Source organism: Scylla paramamosain, chromosome 15 (genome assembly GCF_035594125.1).
Source record: "Scylla paramamosain isolate STU-SP2022 chromosome 15, ASM3559412v1, whole genome shotgun sequence".
Classification (NCBI taxonomy): Eukaryota; Metazoa; Arthropoda; class Malacostraca; order Decapoda; family Portunidae; genus Scylla; species Scylla paramamosain.
Genome location: NC_087165.1, coordinates 14053512 through 14073511, shown reverse-complemented (window position 1 = coordinate 14073511; position 20000 = coordinate 14053512). Strand labels below are relative to the sequence as shown.

The 20000-nt window shown below is 38.5% G+C and overlaps 1 protein-coding gene across 12 annotated transcripts in view; it reads left to right on the top strand.

The window, feature by feature from the left end:
- LOC135107481 (serine proteinase stubble-like) overlaps positions 1-20000 on the top strand; it is a 237911-nt gene that overhangs the window by 94532 nt on the left and 123379 nt on the right. For 10 of the 12 annotated variants that reach the window (XM_064017386.1, XM_064017385.1, XM_064017383.1 and 7 more), the window contains one exon: positions 2045-2128. The gene's annotated coding sequence lies outside the window, so the exon portion shown is untranslated. The remainder of the gene's footprint in view (positions 1-2044; positions 2129-20000) is intronic. The other 2 variants (XM_064017387.1, XM_064017384.1) reach the window with 1 other exon arrangement.

The following is a 20000-nucleotide window of genomic DNA, read 5'->3' as shown; positions in this document are numbered from 1 at the left end:
GGGGAGAGAAAATAAAAGACAGTGAGAAATTACAAGAAGGGTAAGGAAGATATGTAATAAACAATGAAGAATGGCAAAAAGGATGTGGAAAGAAAAATAAATAAAAATAAAAGGGAAAAAAAGTAGACAAAGAGGAACAAGAAGTAACAGAAAGATCTTTATTTTGCAACAAAATAAATAATTGTAAAGATCTCCATTATAAATAAAGAAATAAGTCAAGGATGAAAAAGAAGAAGGAACTGTAAGAGAAAAAATGGTGAAAACAAGACGGAGATAAATTGAAGCTGGCGGAAGAGGCAAGGAAGCAGGACAAAGAAAATCACGAACTTAAAGGAGGAAGAAGATGAAGAGAATGATAAGGAACAGGAAGTGAAGGAGGATGAATAGGAAGAGGAGAACGAATCGAAGCGAGGGAAGAAGGGAAGAAAACACAGGAGAAGGAGGAGGAGGAGGAAGAGGAGAAGGAGGAGGAGGAGGAGGGAAGCTTTGAACCGCAGATGTATTAAGCGAGGTGTTTGATGATTCCACACGTGCTCTTCCTCCTTCCTAACACCCACTTCAAATAATTGCCTCTCTACGTGTCGACAAATGATTGTGACGAAGCGGAATGGTGGTGAGTTCTTTTTTTTCTGCGTTATTTTCCTCGCTTATCGTCGACGCTCGTGCCGCGAAGGTCACTGGCTCCGTGATAACTCCATCAGTCACCGCAGGACAGGGCGCGATTAGTAATTTGGTATAGGTACTTAAATTGTCAAGTGTTAAGTACTTTTTGAGATTTTGTTTTGGTGGGAGAGCAGTGGTGATATTTGTAGTTTAGTGTAGTTTCATAATTATAAGAATTTACGTCTGATGGTTTTGTATCAGTAATAATAATAGTAATTATAGTAATACAATAAGCACTTTACTATTTTCTTGTACTATTTAGTGTTTAGTATTGCTTAAGATTTTTTTAACACTGGTGATATATGTATTTTAACTGATTAATTTTTCTTCTGTGATATAATGCACGTGTAATGGCATTGCATTAATACTAACACCATTAATCACAACGATATTGTTCCTTGTGGTTAGTCTTTGCTTTTGGTCTGCTTGGACTTGTTTTCCCTTTTTATCTAGTGTTCAAAACAGAACAGCTGCAGTGGATACTGTGTATTTCTACATTTCTCTATTTCATCTTTGTTTCTTTCCTTCTTCCTTTTTTCTTGCTCCGTCTGCCTTTGTTTATTTTGAAAAAGTTACCACAGTAGTGATCGCAAAACCTTTCTTGCCAATGCCATCGCAGCCAAGGTCCAGCAGCGTTCACTTTTTGCTTCGAACCTTTAAACTTACCATAGCCAGACACAGAACTTTCCCACATCATTACACATTAAGGGGACATTGAACCAACTTCGGAGATATTTTTTCTCATACCTTTTTGCCGTATTTTTCTTTCAAAGGGTCATCATTCCCTTTATCTAGCAAACTAAATGAGATCACTTCTCTTCAGTCTAATTTGATTATTGGACTGGAAACGTAGTGTGATTTGAAAGACTGAGAAACGGGAAATGTGGCAAGTCACACCTACACTGGTATAAATTAAAGAGATGAGAGCTGTCTGAAATAAGGGGAGAAACTAACCACTGTGAATTGTACTTGGAAGGAGACCGAAGCTTTTTAATTTACATTCCTTAGGGAGGCGAAGATTAAAAGGTGATATAAATGATTAAACAAGTGTTACAAGAAATATATGACACGGATGACAAACAAAATCCTCAAGGTGAGTAATCAGGTAAGACAAAAAATATATGTTTTAAGCTTGGTAAATTTGATATAAAACAATAAAAAGTTAGGAAGGAATTGCTTTTCAAATATAGTGTTAGATAAATGGAATAGATTCAGTAATCAGGTTGTTAGTGCCGAGTCAATTGAGAATCATTAAAGACGGGACAAATTTATGGATGGATACGATAGTCGGAAATAAGTAGGTAAGTTTTATAGAGGGTCTACCACGTGTTGGCTTGGTGGGTTCTTGCAGCTTCCCTTTTCTTATGTTCTTTCGTTGCAGGTGACGTGCTCAGAGGAGATCGTGAGGAGAGCAGGTGATGATTAATGCGTGGCGGGGAGATGCGGGAAGACTAGGAAAAAGAAGGTTAGTCAAGCAATGTATCGTCATTTCTTAGTTGAGCATTCTGACATTACACTGCTGGAGTGTAAACAGTTTATCACCTGCAGCTCGTAATGTCAGACTTGCATTGATTTATGTCATTCAGTGCTTATGAACTGAATTTTATTGGTTGTTTTCTTACGACCAGTAATGAATAAAGTAATGGTGTAAGGGAAGGTCAGGATGAAGCAGAAGCAGTGTTATGTGTGCTCATCCAATTTAATGTGTATTATCTCTGTTTCTTTTAATTAGATTGCGATTAAAAGTGTGTGCAGACATCCGAACCATATTGAAATAGAATCATAACCATAAGAAGAGAATGTAATGGCATTTTGTTCTGCAGGAGTGCGACTAATAAGAACAAATAGTAGTTGTTCATGGCGACTAGAATGACTAGTGATTGTTGAAAAAGAACCAGAAAAGTGAAGTGAAAAAGATAGTAAGGAAAACAACTCTGAATTATAAGTATTTTCCCTTACATTTTCATTATAAGACGCACGCACGCACACACTGACAGACATCCTCCCTCCCTTAATACACACACCATTGACCTGAGGGTGGCAACCAGCTCCATGGATGAAGATATGCCGTGATCGTGACTGTAGTTGCAAGTGTGGTGTAATCACTCTCTCTGGAGGCAGCTCAGGTGTTTGCCTCTGAAGCGTCCTGAAGCGAGGCGCAATGTGGGAGATAAGTGGTTATTGAGCTATCCTTGCTTGCCTTCCGCGTCTTGAAACTTGTCTTTTACCATTTATTTTTTCAAACATTATTTTAAAAACCTTCATTTTATTCCGATTTTTTTTTTTCTATTTACGTGTGAAAAATTTTCAGCTGATCTCGTCACGTTTTCTTTTCTTAGCGATGTTATTAAGGAGTGCGAGAGTTCAGGCGGAAGTGAGTCTGCCTTTAATGCAAAAAGCCCTTCGTTCGAATCCTGGTCACTGCCTAGGTCTATCTGGGACGACTGCCTGCTCCTAGGTTGAACCAGTCTTGAAATGGGTACCGGTCAACTGTGACTGGGGACGTGAAGGGGGCGGAGAAAGAAACTGCCCACTCTACTCCATTCGCCGCAGCCCAGAAAGGGTGGCGCTACCTGCCTGAGGACAACACATCTTTACGTTCATGTGTTGCTAAGTACTCTGGAGCAATGACCGAATATTCATCACGCAGGAAATGGTGGATACGCAGGGTAATGCTTAAATTTCACCCACGCTATATTTAACGTTCGTCATGAGAGAAGTTAGTATCCGACAATCCTGATTTCTGTTCCACTTGGGAGAAAACTTCGCCACTTTGGTGTAGCACGTGCTGGATTGCAACACTCAACACGCTTATTAGGTCCTAAGGATAGTAGGCGGGAGGTAATGCCTGTTCTTTCCCTGATGCTAATACCACCGCTCCTTCAAGGTGTGATGAAATATATTGTAGTCGTCCAATATTTCATGTGAGTAACGAGCGTTCCCTGTCTGCGGTGATATATGGATACAGAACACCTGAACATCCTGTGGTAAGAAAAACCTACCTGGTATTCAGAACCGATGTGTGTGTGTGTTATATGGAATTCTGCATGAAGAAATGTCTATGCTTTTATTTTATTTATTTATTTTAGTTTTATCTTATCTTCTTCTTATTTATTTATTTATCTATTTATTTATCTACTTATATTTCATATTTCAAGGTTATTTTCACGAATCAAGTGATATTGTAACAATAATTCTTCACAACCAAGGGGGAAAAGCACTCATGAGGCGTTTGGAAACTGTTCTAATGAGGGAAGACTGTGCTCAAATATACGAACCATATTAAGAAATTCGTAGGGGTAATTCTACCTTGCAGATTATGAGACGAAAAGAAAATATTTACCTGATAGTTACCTGGTGTTATTCTTCTCCTTATAATTTTAGGGTGAAGCCATTTCAATGAAGAAAATGCACGTCTAATCTTAGCGTTCACTCCTCGCCAGTCGCTTTTCTCCCCCTAAGTAGAGTGTTCCTGACGAGTGTTTTGGCTGCCAGCGACTCATCAACCCACGTCTCCCTCAGAGTTGGACGGAAGAAGGCAACAGGAAGCTTGGCAGGGGTGCAGGGATGAGATCTCCAAGGAAAGGAAATGATGATGTAAAAACAGAATACATGGAAGAGTTAGTAGAGAAAGTAGAGGAGCTGAAAGGAAGAGAACGGAATTGCGGTGAGGGAATTTAAGATAATGAAAGCTCAACACGGGAATGGAAGAGGGGGAGAAACATAAACTATGGTAATAAGATAGTTTAAGTTCGGAGTAAATAGAAAAGCGGAGAATTAAACGATTAAGAAACGAGAAAATTTAAATGTTTGACTCTTTCAGAAGATTGAACACTGATAAGAGAAAAAGCAACGGAATTATAATGAGGAAATTAGTCACACAAAAAAAAAAAAAAAAAATCCCTGGAGTGCACGAGAGTGGGAAGAAAAATGAATGACGATTACAAAGCCACAAGGGGAACAGTGAAAATCTTCTGAAGATGAAACCAAAATGGGGCAAAGCAAAGACGCGAGACTGTCAAATGTAGCATTATACGTAATAAGAAAGCTACATTTGCTTCTGATGGAGGACAAAATAAGTAAGGGAATGGTAGTTATATTTTTGGTAGTGAGAGAGAGAGAGAGAGAGAGAGAGAGAGAGAGAGAGAGAGAGAGAGAGAGAGAGAGAGAGAGAGAGAGAGAGAGAGAGAGAGGAAAATTAAGTTAACTGTGGCAGCGAAAGGAGAAGAAAACTTGAGAGAGAGAGAGAGAGAGAGAGAGAGAGAGAGAGAGAGAGAGAGAGAGAGAGAGAGAGAGAGAGAGAGAGAGAGAGAGAGAGAGAGAGAGAGAGAGAGAAAATGCACTCACCATTTTGCTCATGAAATGTACATTTAACATTCAAACTAACCATTAAGAACATAAGAACGTAAGGAAGGCTACAAAAAGCTATACATACCATATATATTAGACCTACACATGGTACACACTGTCGCATCACCACCTACCAAACACCATGTAGTTTCACATATAGCATTACAAAGCCCAGTCCTCCCATTATTGTTTCCCACTATAAAACATTCATCACTAGTTAATCACTTCAACATTCCCCGCGCATATATTCTGCCCACCACTGGAGCACCATTCATAGTTCATCATTAAGAAAAGGTCCTTCGCATTTACTGCCTCTTGTTTTCTTCCCACCACGACGATCAGGGTAATCTATTTATCCACCTTGCATGGCTGACTCCTCGGTTTCATTTACTGTTATTTCTCAAGTACTAGATGCTATCACGTGTCCAGTTTTTATTCTCTCTCTCTCTCTCTCTCTCTCTCTCTCTCTCTCTCTCTCTCTCTCTCTCTCTCTCTTGTCAGGGTTAAAAAATAAACAAATAGAATTGAGCTGTCATGTTGTCAGTACTTCCTTCCCTCGCCTATAAGAAGTGTAGTTACGGTTTACGTTCCATATCACTTCTCTGTTTATAGGCAGAACGGTGCTTTTTATTGTGGTGAATCCCCCTTTCCCCCACCCCCCTTTCTCTCTCTCTCTCTCTCTCTCTCTCTCTCTCTCTCTCTCTCTCTCTCTCACCTGGACAAAGAGCTCCTCGTGGCTGTCTTTCTCTTACCTGTGCCTGTCAGTGTTGTCAGGGCTGTCAGGGGCTTCTCGTTTGATAATGTTTGCTGTCACTCTCTTCTCTACTTTTTCTTAATTACCCTCCAGATTTCTCTCTCTCAAGTTTGTCAGGTGAAAGAAAATACGATAATTTTTGTCATGGGAAAATAAATTATGTGACTTTTTTTGTTGCTTTGCGTGATTATATGTTAATTGTTCTCTTTCTTCTGAGACTGCTATAATTTTCCTTTATTTCCTAACGAGTATGAGTGAGTAGAGTATACTGGATTTAGTCTTATTCCATATTATTGGCATATTTTCTTCAAATTTCTGTGAATGACGATTGAAAATGTAGATCTCACCAGGAAATAAAAAAAAAAAAAAAATGCTTATTGAAATATAGATCTTTTTTTTGCCTAGTTTTGTTGACATTTATCCGAGTTATTTATTTATTTTTTTAGGGTGGTGAAATTAGTAAAAAAAAAAAAAAGAATAGAATGTAAAGGAATACCAGATCTTTATCAAAAGAGAATGTAAAGAAAATGTTCGATGATATTGTTAATATATTTTTACCACCGTTAATTAATCAAGCAAACACATCACTTCCTGATTCCTGCTTTTACTAATACGAGTAGGTGCGCGAGTTTTCTTTCTTATTCACGAGATTGCCCTGTTTAGTTTGCATTATACTTCCTATTTGTACTATTGTTTGTGTTAATTTTCTTTCTTTCTTGCTCTAAATGTATAAGTGCATCTCTTTATTAACTTCTGTACATTGATATTTTGTTTCTTTACCTGTCATCCTTTCAGTATAGTATCCTTCACTTCTTCTATTCCTTCAGTTCTTCACTCGTCTATTTCTTTCCCCACATCATTATCTTCTTGTTTCTTTTCTTGTGGTTTCCTTTTATTTCAATGACTTTTTTCCTGTTTCATGCCCATTGCCACCTTTTTTGAACGTAAGAATATCTAGTTAATTTTTCCTTTTGCGTTTTTTTTTTCCCATCTAGAATGTCCTCCAGTGTATTCCCTCTACCGTTAGTCATTATGTCCATTACTCTCATCGTCTCAACCCCGTTAAAGGCACAGAAAAAAACACACCTTTCCTCTTTTTTCCCCTCTTCTTCGATACGTCGCCTTGAGTCACGCTCGGTAGAAGAATGATTTATGTACACTCCAAATGTGAGGCGCTTGAGTGAAAAAAATGTACTTAGGGAACACACAAACACACACACACACACACAATGTACAGCACCTACGCTATGATCCGACACTATTTAGGTGACTCCTCATATTTTCTCACCTTCTCACTTCCCCCTATCCACCACAACCACCACCACCACCACCACCTCCTCCCTTCCCTGTTTCACCATCAACCCTTTTTTAGGAAGCATTGAAAGGAGCAGGATCGGCCCCACCACGCCCCTCTCTATAGCGGGGACTGAGAGCTAACCCTTAAGTACCGGTGCTGGAGTCTTCTCTATACCTGCTCTCCATGATTTACGTGAGAAGTGGAAGTATTATACAGAGTGATATATTCCACACCCCACCCCCTCCACCTTACCGCGCACACACGCACTTATGCCTCCCTCTCTCCCTTTTTTTGTCTCCTGCCGTCCCTGTCTATCAATTTGGTGTGATTATGTTATTTTCTTCTGTGTTTCTCACTATTTTCATTCCTAAGCACACAAAAGTGGATGGATTGATGAGGTGATGGGATTTTTATTTATTTATTTTTTTTTGTATTGTTCTTCTCTCCCATAACGTAAGAGAGAGAGAGAGAGAGAGAGAGAGAGAGAGAGAGAGAGAGAGAGAGAGAGAGAGAGAGAGAGAGAGAGAGAGAGAGACAGAGAGAGATTTGTCTTCAAGCCCTTTTATTATCTGTTTGGTGTTTGGGTGGGCGCGTTCGGTCCACTCCCATGGCAGCCCCGGGTTCGAATCCCTGGCCAGACGGGGATTAATTGGGTTTGTTTCCTTTCACGGTGTAGCTTTTGTTCACTTGGGAGGGAAGAGGTACGAGAAATAAGTTGATCAGTTGTGACCTTGCAACCTAAGAGAAGAGGAAGGCTGAGAATTCTGACCTAATGTCTCTCTCTCTCTCTCTCTCTCTCTCTCTCTCTCTCTCTCTCTCTCTCTCTCTCTCTCTCTCTCTCTTGCCCTGGATGACTCAAAAAATAATACAACATTTTTTACTCTTGCCCATAACTTTTTCACCTTCTCACCAAAACCACCACCACTGCCACCACCGTTATAATTACTAACCAAACCAGGAACAATTGCCTGCATATCTAAGCACTTCAACTTTTACCCCAGACCCGACACTCCAGATTAAGTTCCTTTTGAGGTGATATAAGCACACGTTTAGCTTTCTGATAACCACACCACAGCTCCTCCTTCCCTCCCTCCCTCCCTCTCTCCCTCCCTCCTCTCGCTCGTTTTCTGTGGACTAGGTTACGTCGTCAGAATTCTGGAGTGTGTGTGGAAGGCAACGCAGTGAGACTTTCCTTAAATGGAGCTTACCCTTGACCTTGTGTCACTTCACCTTCTTCACTTCTCCCTCCAGCACAGACACACAAACCTTGCAGTTTCCTTGCCTGGTGACTGAGTGGATAACCAAAAACAGAGGAGGAAAAGAGGAAAGAAAAAGAAACGAACAAACGAATCAACAAAGAGAGAGAGAGAGAGAGAGAGAGAGAGAGAGAGAGAGAGAGAGAGAGAGAGAGAGAGAGAGAGAGAGAGAGAGAGAGAGGTGAACAAAGTGTACAGCTGGTATTCCTGGAGTTTTGTAAGAGCTTGCCGTATAGGAGTATGAAGAATAACATCTAATGAAAACCTTTATGAGGGGAAAGTGTTTCTGCCGTCTATAAGGATTGCTAAAAGCTCGCCATATGGTCTTCCTATCTTACTGCACTGATGTGATCACTATCATATTACAAAGAAATGTGGTTTATTAATAAAAATAATTGAACATGACATCAAAGAGGAAAGAACAACAGCTTGAACCGCGTAGTTGGATGACATTTTTGCTCTGTTTATTACGATTTTCAGATCCGCAATGATCCATACGGTACACACAGGAAAAAAAGTAATGATTTACTATTGAAGGTTAACGCCTGTGAAAGCACAAACGCCTGATGCACTACAAACCTCCACAATATTCAGAGTTTGACGATTTTTCGTTGGATTATTCATGTTCGAATAGTAAGCCTCAGTCATTGTTTTTTTACAACTCAGTCTCTCGTCCTGCTTCTGTTCCTATCTTTTTGGCAATAAACCTCCAATGCAGACTGCAAAGAAGTTATCAGAACAAGCACCTCAACTATAATATGCCAATGGAAACACTGCACTCCCTGACTGCATCACGGCGAACATGACGGGACTCGGGATAAAGCTGAATCAACGTGATAGGGAGGCGATATATATATATATATATATATATATATATATATATATATATATATATATATATATATATATATATATATATATATATATATATATATATATATATATATATATATATATATATATATATATATATATATATATATATATATATATATATATATGTGTGTGTGTGTGTGTGTGTGTGTGTGTGTGTGTGTGTGTGTGTGTGTGTGTGTGTGTGTGTGTGTGTGTATTAGCGAAAAAACATCTCTATGGTTGGTTTCAATGTAGTTATGAATTTCATTGGAAATGAAAGAAATAGACATCCTTTCCTCATCATTCATCCTCTCTCTCTCTCTCTCTCTCTCTCTCTCTCTCTCTCTCTCTCTCTCTCTCTCTCTCTCTCTCTCTCTCTCTCTCTCTCTCTCTCTCTCTCTCTCTCTTCTCCTGTGCAATCCCTCGCGTCATGTATCCAGGTGCGGCATATCCGCGCACACAGATAAGCACCCGAGGGTTCACTCACACTCGCGTCTTAAAACTCCACTCCTCCGGCATCCTTTTCCACGTTGCCTCTTCGTCCATTTCTTTCCTTTTCTGGCACTACCAATCCACAAATGCATGGCTTACCAAACTTTGAGGGAGTGATTTTTCAATTGCATTATATACACAGGAGGTAAGCTTTGAAGCCTCCACTCTTTTATATGTAGACATATGTTCAGTTATTGGTTAATAAGAAAGTTACGATGAATATTGGAAAAGAATCTGTCTGTCCTTCCCAAATGAAACTTTTAAGGAGATTCTTTTTTTGTTTGTTATGTGTTGCATACACAGGAGACCAGAAGTGTGAAGCCTCGACTTTTGTAGAGAGAGATGATTGAAGGTTATGAAGGTGAAGATGTGTGAATTGTGATAGGGTAAACTACTCTTGGTGTACCTGTAAAGGGGGATTAACATCTTCGTTTTCCATTATCTTGTGTGAATAGTGATAAAATAATATTAGTGTGTAAAGAGGAATAACATCTCTTGTTCTATTATCTTGTGTGAATTATAAGAGTGCTGCTTTTGTTGTCTTTAAAAGGGGATAACACAAGCGTCTTCTATCTTGTGTGAATGATGATAGGATGTTACTGTTTCTCAGCTTGTAAAACAAAAGTAAAACCAGTGTTTTCCATTATCTTGTGAGAGTAATGAGAAGGTAAATTACAAGTGATGCTCTGCGTGTAAAGGGGAAATAACACTATTGTTTTCTGTTATCTTGTGTGAAAATTGATATGGCGCTACTATTGCTCTACTTGTAAACGAGAAATAATACCAATATCTTCTATTGTCTTGCTTGAATAGTGATAAGATGTTATGTCTGTTTAAAAACGAAAATAACTTCACCTACTACTGCCTCGTTAATCTCAAATGAAACTCTTTTTTCAGTGCGTTCTTTCCATTATCTAAATGATGCACAAGAATGCTCAATTTGTATCATCAACATCCGTGAAAAAAATGTTACACTTTAACAACTGGTCTCGTCTTACCTGCATGAACTGAAAGTAACTGCATTTGGATGTTAAACTTTAGCTCCAGGGAAGCGCGTGATGGGAAGGATCTAAAATCTTGTTTAATGTGTATTATCTTTTCCTTTAACGATTGGTGCATTGACTGACTGACTGACTGATTATTGAGTAACTGAGGGAGTGAGACAAAATGAGTTAGTGAGTGAATGAGCGAGTGAGTGATTTTAAGGGTCACAAAATCAGGGTCATATGGTGCTTTCCAGTGCAACAAACCATGGCCATGTTAAATGTAAGAATAACCAGAATACGTATTAGGTTAAGCGTATGAAGTTGTCATAGTTCATTCTACTTAGGTTACTGTAGTGTTTTAAGTACTGAAATTTGCGTGGTATAGATCATGCGGCATTTTTTTAAAAGGTCAGATTGACTGGCTAACTTATGTATTTAATGATCTATATATCTATCTGCATATCCATGTATATATTTATTTATCTGTGTATCTTCTTATCTATTCGTTCATTCAGTGAGTTGGCATTTTACAAATGTGAAATATTCCTTCGCGAGTTCCTAGCAGTGGTTTGTAAATAATAAACATATCTCACTTTTAAAAGAAATTTAGACACTAAAAAATACAGTGTATCGATTGATATATAATTTTTATGTCTATTCGTCTACCTTTCATAATTTAATCATCTGTAATCTTAGATGAAAAATTGTTAATTGCAAAGATTTTTAAATTTTTTTACAGGTCCGAACCTTAATAAAAAAAAAAAAAATCAATATCATAATTTGTATCTGATAACAGGGATATGTTCTTTGCTTGGGAAAAAAAATTACATATATATATATATATATATATATATATATATATATATATATATATATATATATATATATATATATATATATATATATATATATATATATATATATATATATATATATATATATATATATATATATATACACATGTAAAATATTCTTTTGCGAGTTCTTAGTAGTGGTGAGTAAATAAATATATTTAACTTTTTAAAAGAAATTAAGAAACAAAAAAAAAGTTTGCCGATTGATATATATATATTTTTATATCAATATTCTTCTACTTTTCATGATTTAATCATCTGTAATGTTAGAGAAAAATTGCTAATCACAAAAATTTTTGAATTTTTTGACATGTCTGGAACTTTAATTTTTAAAAGAAAATAGACGTAAAAAAAATTACACTCTATAGATTGATATATATTTTTTACATCAATATTCTTATATTTTTTCTTGATTTAATCATCTGTAATCTTAGTGAAAAATTGTTAATCGAGAAAATTTTGATTTTTTTTACAGGTCCCGACCTTAATTAGGTCGTTCCCAAAGGGGGCACCATAGCGTAGCACTGTAGGTCGGCACCATAGGGCTGCACCGTAGGGTGTCGCCAAAGGGCGGCATCAAAGGGCAGCACATTAGGGCGGCGCCTTAGGGCGGAACCTTAGGGCGGTACTGTAGGGTGTCTTTAAAGGGCACTACCATAGCCTAGCTCCGTAGAGCGGCACCGTAGCGTAGTACTGTAGGGCGGCACTGTAGGGCGTCACCAAAGGGCAGCACAGAAGAGTGGCACCATAGGGCAACACCGTAGCGCGTCATCAAAGAGCGGCACCAAAAGGCGACACCGTAGGGCTGCACCGTAGGACGTCACCAAAGGGCGACACTGTAGCGTAGTATTGTAAAACAGCACCGTAAGGTTGCACCGTATAGCGTCACCAGAAGGCTGCACTGTAGGGCGGCACCGTATGGCGTCACCTAAGGGCGGCTCCGCATGGCGGCACCGTAGGGCGGCACCGTAGGGCGTCACCAAAGAGCTGCACCGTAGGGCGTCACCGTATGGCGTCACCTAAGGGCGGCTCCGTATGGCGGCACCATAGGGCGTCACTAAAGAGCGGCACCGTAACCTAGCACTATAGGATGGCACCGTAAGGTGTCACCAAAGGGCGGCACATTAGGGTGGTACCGTAGGGCGGCACAGTAGGTTGTCACCAAAAAGCGTCACTGTAGGGTGGCACCGTAGCGCGGCACCGTAGGGCTTCACCAATGGGCGGCCCGTAGCCTTGCACTGTGGGGCGGTGCTGTAGTTCGTTACCAAAGGGCGGCATCGTAGCCTAGCACTGTAAGGCGGTACCGTAACGTAGATCTGTAGAACGGCACCGTAGGTGGAACCGTAGGGCGTCACCAAAGGGATGCCCGTACCGTAGCACTGTAGGTCGTCACCGTAGGGTGTCACCAAGCGTTCATGTTTTCATTTTCATTAAACATGAAACATGAAACATGAAAACATTAGTCATTTGTAATTTTAGAGGAGAAATCTTATTCGCAAAACTTTTATTATTATTTTTTTATTTTTTATAAGTCCGTACCTTATTTAAAAGAAATAAAAAAAAGAAAAATTTTTAATGTCAAAATAACTATCTGATAATAGGGATATGTTCCTTACTTAAAGAAGAAGCATTGTAGACATGTAAAATATTCTTTGGAGTTGTTAGAGGTGGTGCATAGATGATAACCATATTTTACTTTTAAGATAAATTAGGACACTAAAAACACACATTTTTATTGATATATTCCTTTATATAAATATTCTTCTTTTAATTTTTATGATTTAAGCATATATGATACTAGAAGAAAATGTTTTATCACAAAAATTTTTGAATTTTTTTGCTTAGTAGATATGTCAAGTATCTTTTTTAAGTTCTTATGAGTGGTGCGGAAATAGTAACGGTATTTCACTTTTGAAAAAAAATTAAGACAGAAAACAACACACTTTTTCAATTGATGTATATTTTTTATATCAATATTTTACCCTATTTTTCATCTATTCCTCTATTTCATCCCGCTAGTTCGATTTATATTTTTATTCTTTAATTCCTTTATCTATTTGTTTCTCTATCTATTATTATGTCTCAACATTTCATGGACCGCAACAAGAGAAGCTGCCAGACAACCGCACACAATCCTCCTACAGCAGTGTTTATTTTTCTCTCCATTTGTTTCTTTCCTCTTGTTTTGACGAGGCATTGCAGAATGGTCTCAGGTGGCCCGTCATGTGGGTTCCCTGAGAATACGTACAGCTCGGGGCGGCGCCTTATATAGGGCTTGGGGGATTTGCACGTACGCCCTCCACACACTCTCGATCGTGAGGGAAGAGGACGAGGGTGTGTGGGGGAGAAAGTGCAACGGCCGACCACCAAAGTCTTCCAAACGTGATGGTGATGAGGGAGAGATAATAGCCGTACTTTGTTGGTGCTGTTGTTATTGGGTTACCTCTTGTGGTAATGTTTATTTTGTTACGAGTACTCTTACCTTTGTTTTGTTTTAGGCTTGTGGTTTCTTATATCAGTCGTGTGGTGGTGGTGGTGGTAGTGGTGGTGGTGGTGGTAGCGGTGGTGGTGATGGCGGTATTGTTGTTGTCGCCTTCTTTTTGCGATCTCTTTTCCTACTGCTTTTTTTTTTTGTGTGTGTGTGTGTTTGTGTAGTGATGATGATGACGGTGGTGGTGGTGGTGGTGGTGGTGGTGGTGGTGGTGGTGATGATGATGATGATGATGATGATGATGATGATGATGATGATGATACTATACTATTGTATAACTATATTGCTTTGCTACTGTACAACTACTATTACTACTATAACTACTACTACTACTACTACTACTATTACTACTACTACTACTACTACTACTACTACTACTACTACTGCTGCCGCTGCTGTTGCTGGTGCTGCTGCTGTTGCTGCTGTTGCTGGTGCTGCTGCTGTTGCTGCTGTTGCTGCTGCTGCTGCTGCTGCTGCTGTTGTTGCTGCTGCTGCTGCTGCTGCTGTTTCTGCTCCTGCTGCTGATCCTGCTATTACTACTAGTACTACTACGTGCTACTGATTATTATTATTATCATTATTATTATTATTATTATTATTATTATTATTATTATTATTATTATTATTATTATTATTATTATTTATTTATTTATTTATCTATTTATTTATTTATTTATTTATTTATGTTGTTATTATTATTATTACTATTATTATTATCATCATCATTATTATTATTATTTTGTTGCTTTCGCTGCTATATTATTTTTATCATCATCACCATCACCACCACCATTATTATCATCATCACTATCATCATCAATTAAGAAAACTTTCCACATGGTTCGCTCAGTGTTTCAACGCTGAACCTCAAAAGTCGTGTATAAGCTACATGAACTGTTAACAACTGTATCTTCACTGTTTTATTTGCGCTTCATACCAAAACACACACACACACACACACACACACACACACACACCTGGAAGAAATAACTACACACAGACACCTGAGAAGAAAATACAAACACCGTAATTTATCGACAGGAAAAATATATTGTTTTGTCGAGAGATTTTCAGAGCCGTCATGTGCCGCTGCTTGACAGGATTCCGGAACATAATAAATATAAAATACTTCTCCTCCTCCTCTTCCTCCTCCTGGCGTACTTGAGTCCTGTTTTTATTTTTTCATAGTAAATAGAGTTAGCTAGAATAACATGTCTCTCTTCCAACCTTTCCTGTCACATTCTATGGGTGTTTTTTTTTAATGTTGCATGGTGTTCTTATCTTTGACCTTGCTGCTCCCTTGCCTCTAAATCATAAAATCTGTAGTGATAGTATAGTCACAGACAGCCTCGTTAGACCCAGTAAGGCTATTGCTGTTTGGTTTATCTTTGTATTCTTTTTTGTCTTTGCATTCCTATTCCTCCTCCTCCGTCTCCATCTTCTAGTCCTCTTATTCCTTCAACTCCTATTTATTCTCCTATCCTATCTCCTTTCTTAGTCTTAATGCTTCAAGTCATTCCTCCTTTTCTTTTTTTCCCATCTTCCCTTTATTTACTCCTTCTCCTCCTCCTCCTCCTGCTATTTCTTATCTCTTCCCTTATCCTACCTCTCGTCCTAGTTTTAATGCTCCTCCTCATTCCTCGTTTTTCTTCTTTTCCCATTTTCTCTCCTTTATTTCCTCCTCCTGCTCCTTCTTCTTCTCCTCCTCTTTATTCCTTTTGCTACCCTACCGCTTTTCTTAGTCTTAATGCTTTTAATTCTTCGTTTTCCTTCTTTTCTTGTGTTCCCTCCTTTATTTCTCCAGGCAGTCAGTATCTCCAGGAAGGCTGATGTTGGTCCGTCTTTCCCTGTGCTGAAGAGGCTTTGTTGGGCGTGAGTGAGTGAGTCTTGACCGCTTGTGAACTCACCACTCCTTCAGGGCTTTCCGGAGAGTGGGAGAGGCCGACCTGTGGGTGTGAGAGAGAGAGAGAGAGAGAGAGAGAGAGAGAGAGAGAGAGAGAGAGAGAGAGAGAGAGAGAGAGAGAGAGAGAGAGAGAGAGAGAGAGAGAGAGAGAGAGAGAGAGAGAGATAGAATATGTAAACCTCGGTAAAACAGTTCATTTAATAGACATAATGAATATACAATGGGAAATGTGATTGAAAGAATGCTTGGAATAATTATTTTGGCCTGAATAGCAAAACAGAATTTCACACGTATACAAAAAAGGGGGAAGAAAAGGTACGTTATCAAAATTAACATTTAATAAAACACGGGCATTCATGACATTTTGGTTCAAAACACTGAAAAATAAACACAGAGAAATTCATTGGCATAGAAAAAAAGTAAACAAGATAAATAGTAGAAACGAAATACGCACAATATCTACATTCCTGAAATATAACGTAGAAAGCAAAGTAAAAATTTACAGTTAACATGCTAAAAATACACGAAAAATGTTAAATAAGGGAAATATAAAAGTGAAACAAATACAGTTTGCACATTCCCCCTCAAATGTAAAATAAATACAAAGCGAAGTAAAAGAAAAAAAAAAAAAAAAAAGAAATTAACAAACCAAAATACACGAACAAAATGAAGACAATGGCAGAACGCCCTGAAGTAAACATATATATTGCAGTGCATCCTGAGGGAGGGAAGACCTTGAGATGCCTGAGGGACACCGGTGCCCTTAACGCGTTCCACTACCAGGCACGAGGGATGGAAGAGGAGGAGGTGGAGGTGGAGGTGAGGGGCAGGCAAGCACGACACAATCCACTCCTTCTCTGGTAGCATTTTTTGGTGTAAGACGTGTGGGCAGTGTGGGAACTTCCTGCTCCTGGTCGGTGAAAGCAATGTGGGTCGAGACGCGATATTCAAAGGCCCCGTGACGCTTGGTGACGTGCGGGGGACATGGGGAGCGTGGGACAGACAATGCATTCAAGTAATCAGAATGCATGCCCCTCTGTCCTCTCTTCTGCTGACCTTTGTTCGTATGCTTCCATCTGCTGTATTGGTATGCAGTATTTTCATCTTCAATTTTTTTTCTTATGTTATTTCCTTTAACTTTTGTAACTTCTTAACCCATACTTATATAATGCTCTCTATATTAGAATACATAATTTTCAGCTTATTTCAACTTTTTTTTTTTTTTTTTTGCAGCTTCATGTTTTCTTTTTAATATTCTTTCCCTTAACTTCTTAACTCCTCTACTTTCTTTTGACATTTATATCTATATTAGTGTGGAAGACTTTAAACTTACTTCAACCTTTTATGTATTTTCGCTCTTTTTTTTTTTTTTCCTTAACCTCTTTCTCTCATATATCATTTCTTTGTCATTATATACTGCAAGAGGAACGAACAAGTGTCAGACAGAGGTAGAAAATGCAACCAAACAATTAGAACAAGTGTGTGTTCCTTCCTTTGTTTTCTTCTCTGTTACCCCTTTCTTGTGTACAGTGTTACATGACCTCGTTGCTGAAGCGCCAGAATTTTGTTATTCAACCAGTCAAATTTTCTTGTGGGAGTTTTGCTGATGATATGATGACAAGGAGATTTCGTTAAGATATCAGTACTGTTGTAGAAGTAATAAGACACTTTTTGTATCTTTGATTTTATAAATATCGAGAAAGTGAGGAAAAATATGATGGCCAGTAATTGTATAGCTATTAACCGGTTTCAGCTGCATGTTATTAGTCGAAGATAAAGATTTTTGAGCAGGCAGTCAATGTTGCTTTATTGTTTGCAGCTTAGCTCACACGACGGTACGGCAACGCAAGGTGTAGTCTTACCATATCCTTACCAAATCCTATATTCTTCCACATTTTTAGGGATTCACCGGTATTTACTATATGACCATAGAACAAATGGTTGGTTAATTCGTATAAAGTAGATATCCATAATGCTCTTGCCATTATTTCTAACTTTATTCTAAATTTCTTTACATCGTGTTTATGATATAAGTTCAGCGTTAACAAATATATAAAGGCATAATAATATTTTCTTTTGCAAGAAAAAGTTGAGAATTGCTGAAGAAACTTGTGGGTGAGAGAGCGAAGCTCCTTACTGCTTTGTTAATGACATAATGCTTCAGATACTGGATGACTCACTTGAGAATCCTGTGGCTGAAGACTATCAAAAAAGAAAAGAAAACCAGTATATTTGCACATTTGATAAAGCTCTTCCCGTCTATTTTCTCATGGTCTTGCCCCATTTTCTCTTACCAGTATATATATATATATATATATATATATATATATATATATATATATATATATATATATATATATATATATATATATATATATATATATATATATATATATATATATATATATATATATATATATATATATATATATATATATATATATATATATATATTGATAATCGTACAGATATACTAATTGGGTTATTATTGTACTTTTTACAGATTTCATTGCATTTAAATTCTTAGTTTTAATATGGTTTGACTTTGTTTTGTGGTTATAATATTATGAAAATGAATATTTAAATTAATTCTTTATATTTTGCCCATGTATTTATTTTTCTTCGTGGTCTTGATATTTTTTTACTTATTTAAGTAGTACACACACACACACACACACACACACACACACACACACACACACACACACACACACACACACACACACACACACACACACACAAACACAGCACACCAACACTGTCCCACACGTGTATTCAAGGCAGGAGTAAGAGCCCAGGGGGTCGTGACCGTGTGCCCGAGACGGTTCCTGCGGCGGACTGTGACTGAATAACTGTCTGAGGAAAAGGCGGTCATCCCTCGTCAGTTCAGGTCCCCTCCTCCCCATGCACTGCCTCGTTGGGGCAAACAGGAACATTTTACTTAACAAACCCGTTCCTCGCTGGTCCCACGATGTCTCACGAGTGTGGTGGTAATGCTGACATTTCTCGGCCAGAAAGAAGGAAGAGGAGGTCTTGGGATGGAAGAGGAGGGGGAGGATGAGGAGGAGGAGCGTCTTGGATTGGAGGCTGTGGTGGGGTAAGGGGGCAACATGCATAGGGAAGAAGATGGTGATAGTACGCTAATCTCCATGAAGCTGTTGTAGAAGGTAGAGGAAATATCAGTAGTAACGTTATCCTTCTTTTTTTTTAATTTTTTTTTTTTTATCATATTAGTATTTTGTCACCAAGCTATTCAGTTGCACCGCAGAGATGAAAATGAATGCAACGGGGGAGAGAGAGAGAGAGAGAGAGAGAGAGAGAGAGAGAGAGAGAGAGAGAGAGAGAGAGAGAGAGAGAGAGAGAGAGAGAGAGAGAGAGAGAGAAAAATGCAAACAGGCGGACAGGCAGACTGACTGACAGACGGACAGGCAGGCAGGTAGAGAAGCTGACAGATACATAGACAGTTAAAGGAAGAAGTGACAAACTTTTGATAACACGCGGTGGAGTAGTAAGCATCACAAACTTTATGACCAAACATTAAAGCGATTGATACCAAAGACAAGTAGATTAGTAACACCCTTGTCCGTTCATATTTTTCACTGATGTAACTCCAATCACGAGAATTTCCCTGTGACAACAATGAAAAGAGCGGCGGGCACCAAAGACAAGTAGCGAATTCCCACCCCTTTATTTCTAGCACTACTCATCACTTCCTTACAGCTTAGTTTAATCCAATCACAAGAATTCCTCTATAAGAATTTCGCCTAACCCTCCAATAAATTCTCAATCTAGCATAATCTAACGTAACTCACGATTGGTTTTGTTGAAATAGTCCTTGAGCAATCATTTATTCACTGGTTCACTCACTCGTTCACTGGCTCACTAATTCACTAACTCACTGGCTCAGTCATTCAGTCACAATCTCGCAAGTTTAACTCCCTCGTTCAATACGGTCTTTTGAACTCTTCTTTCTGACTCTATTTCTCTGTTTTCTGTTCTCTTGTGCTTCAATTTCCGTCTTTTTTCTTTCTTTCTTTCTTCACTCATCAGTCTCACCTTCACATTTCTGCATCCCGTTACCACTTCCACTGTTCAAAAA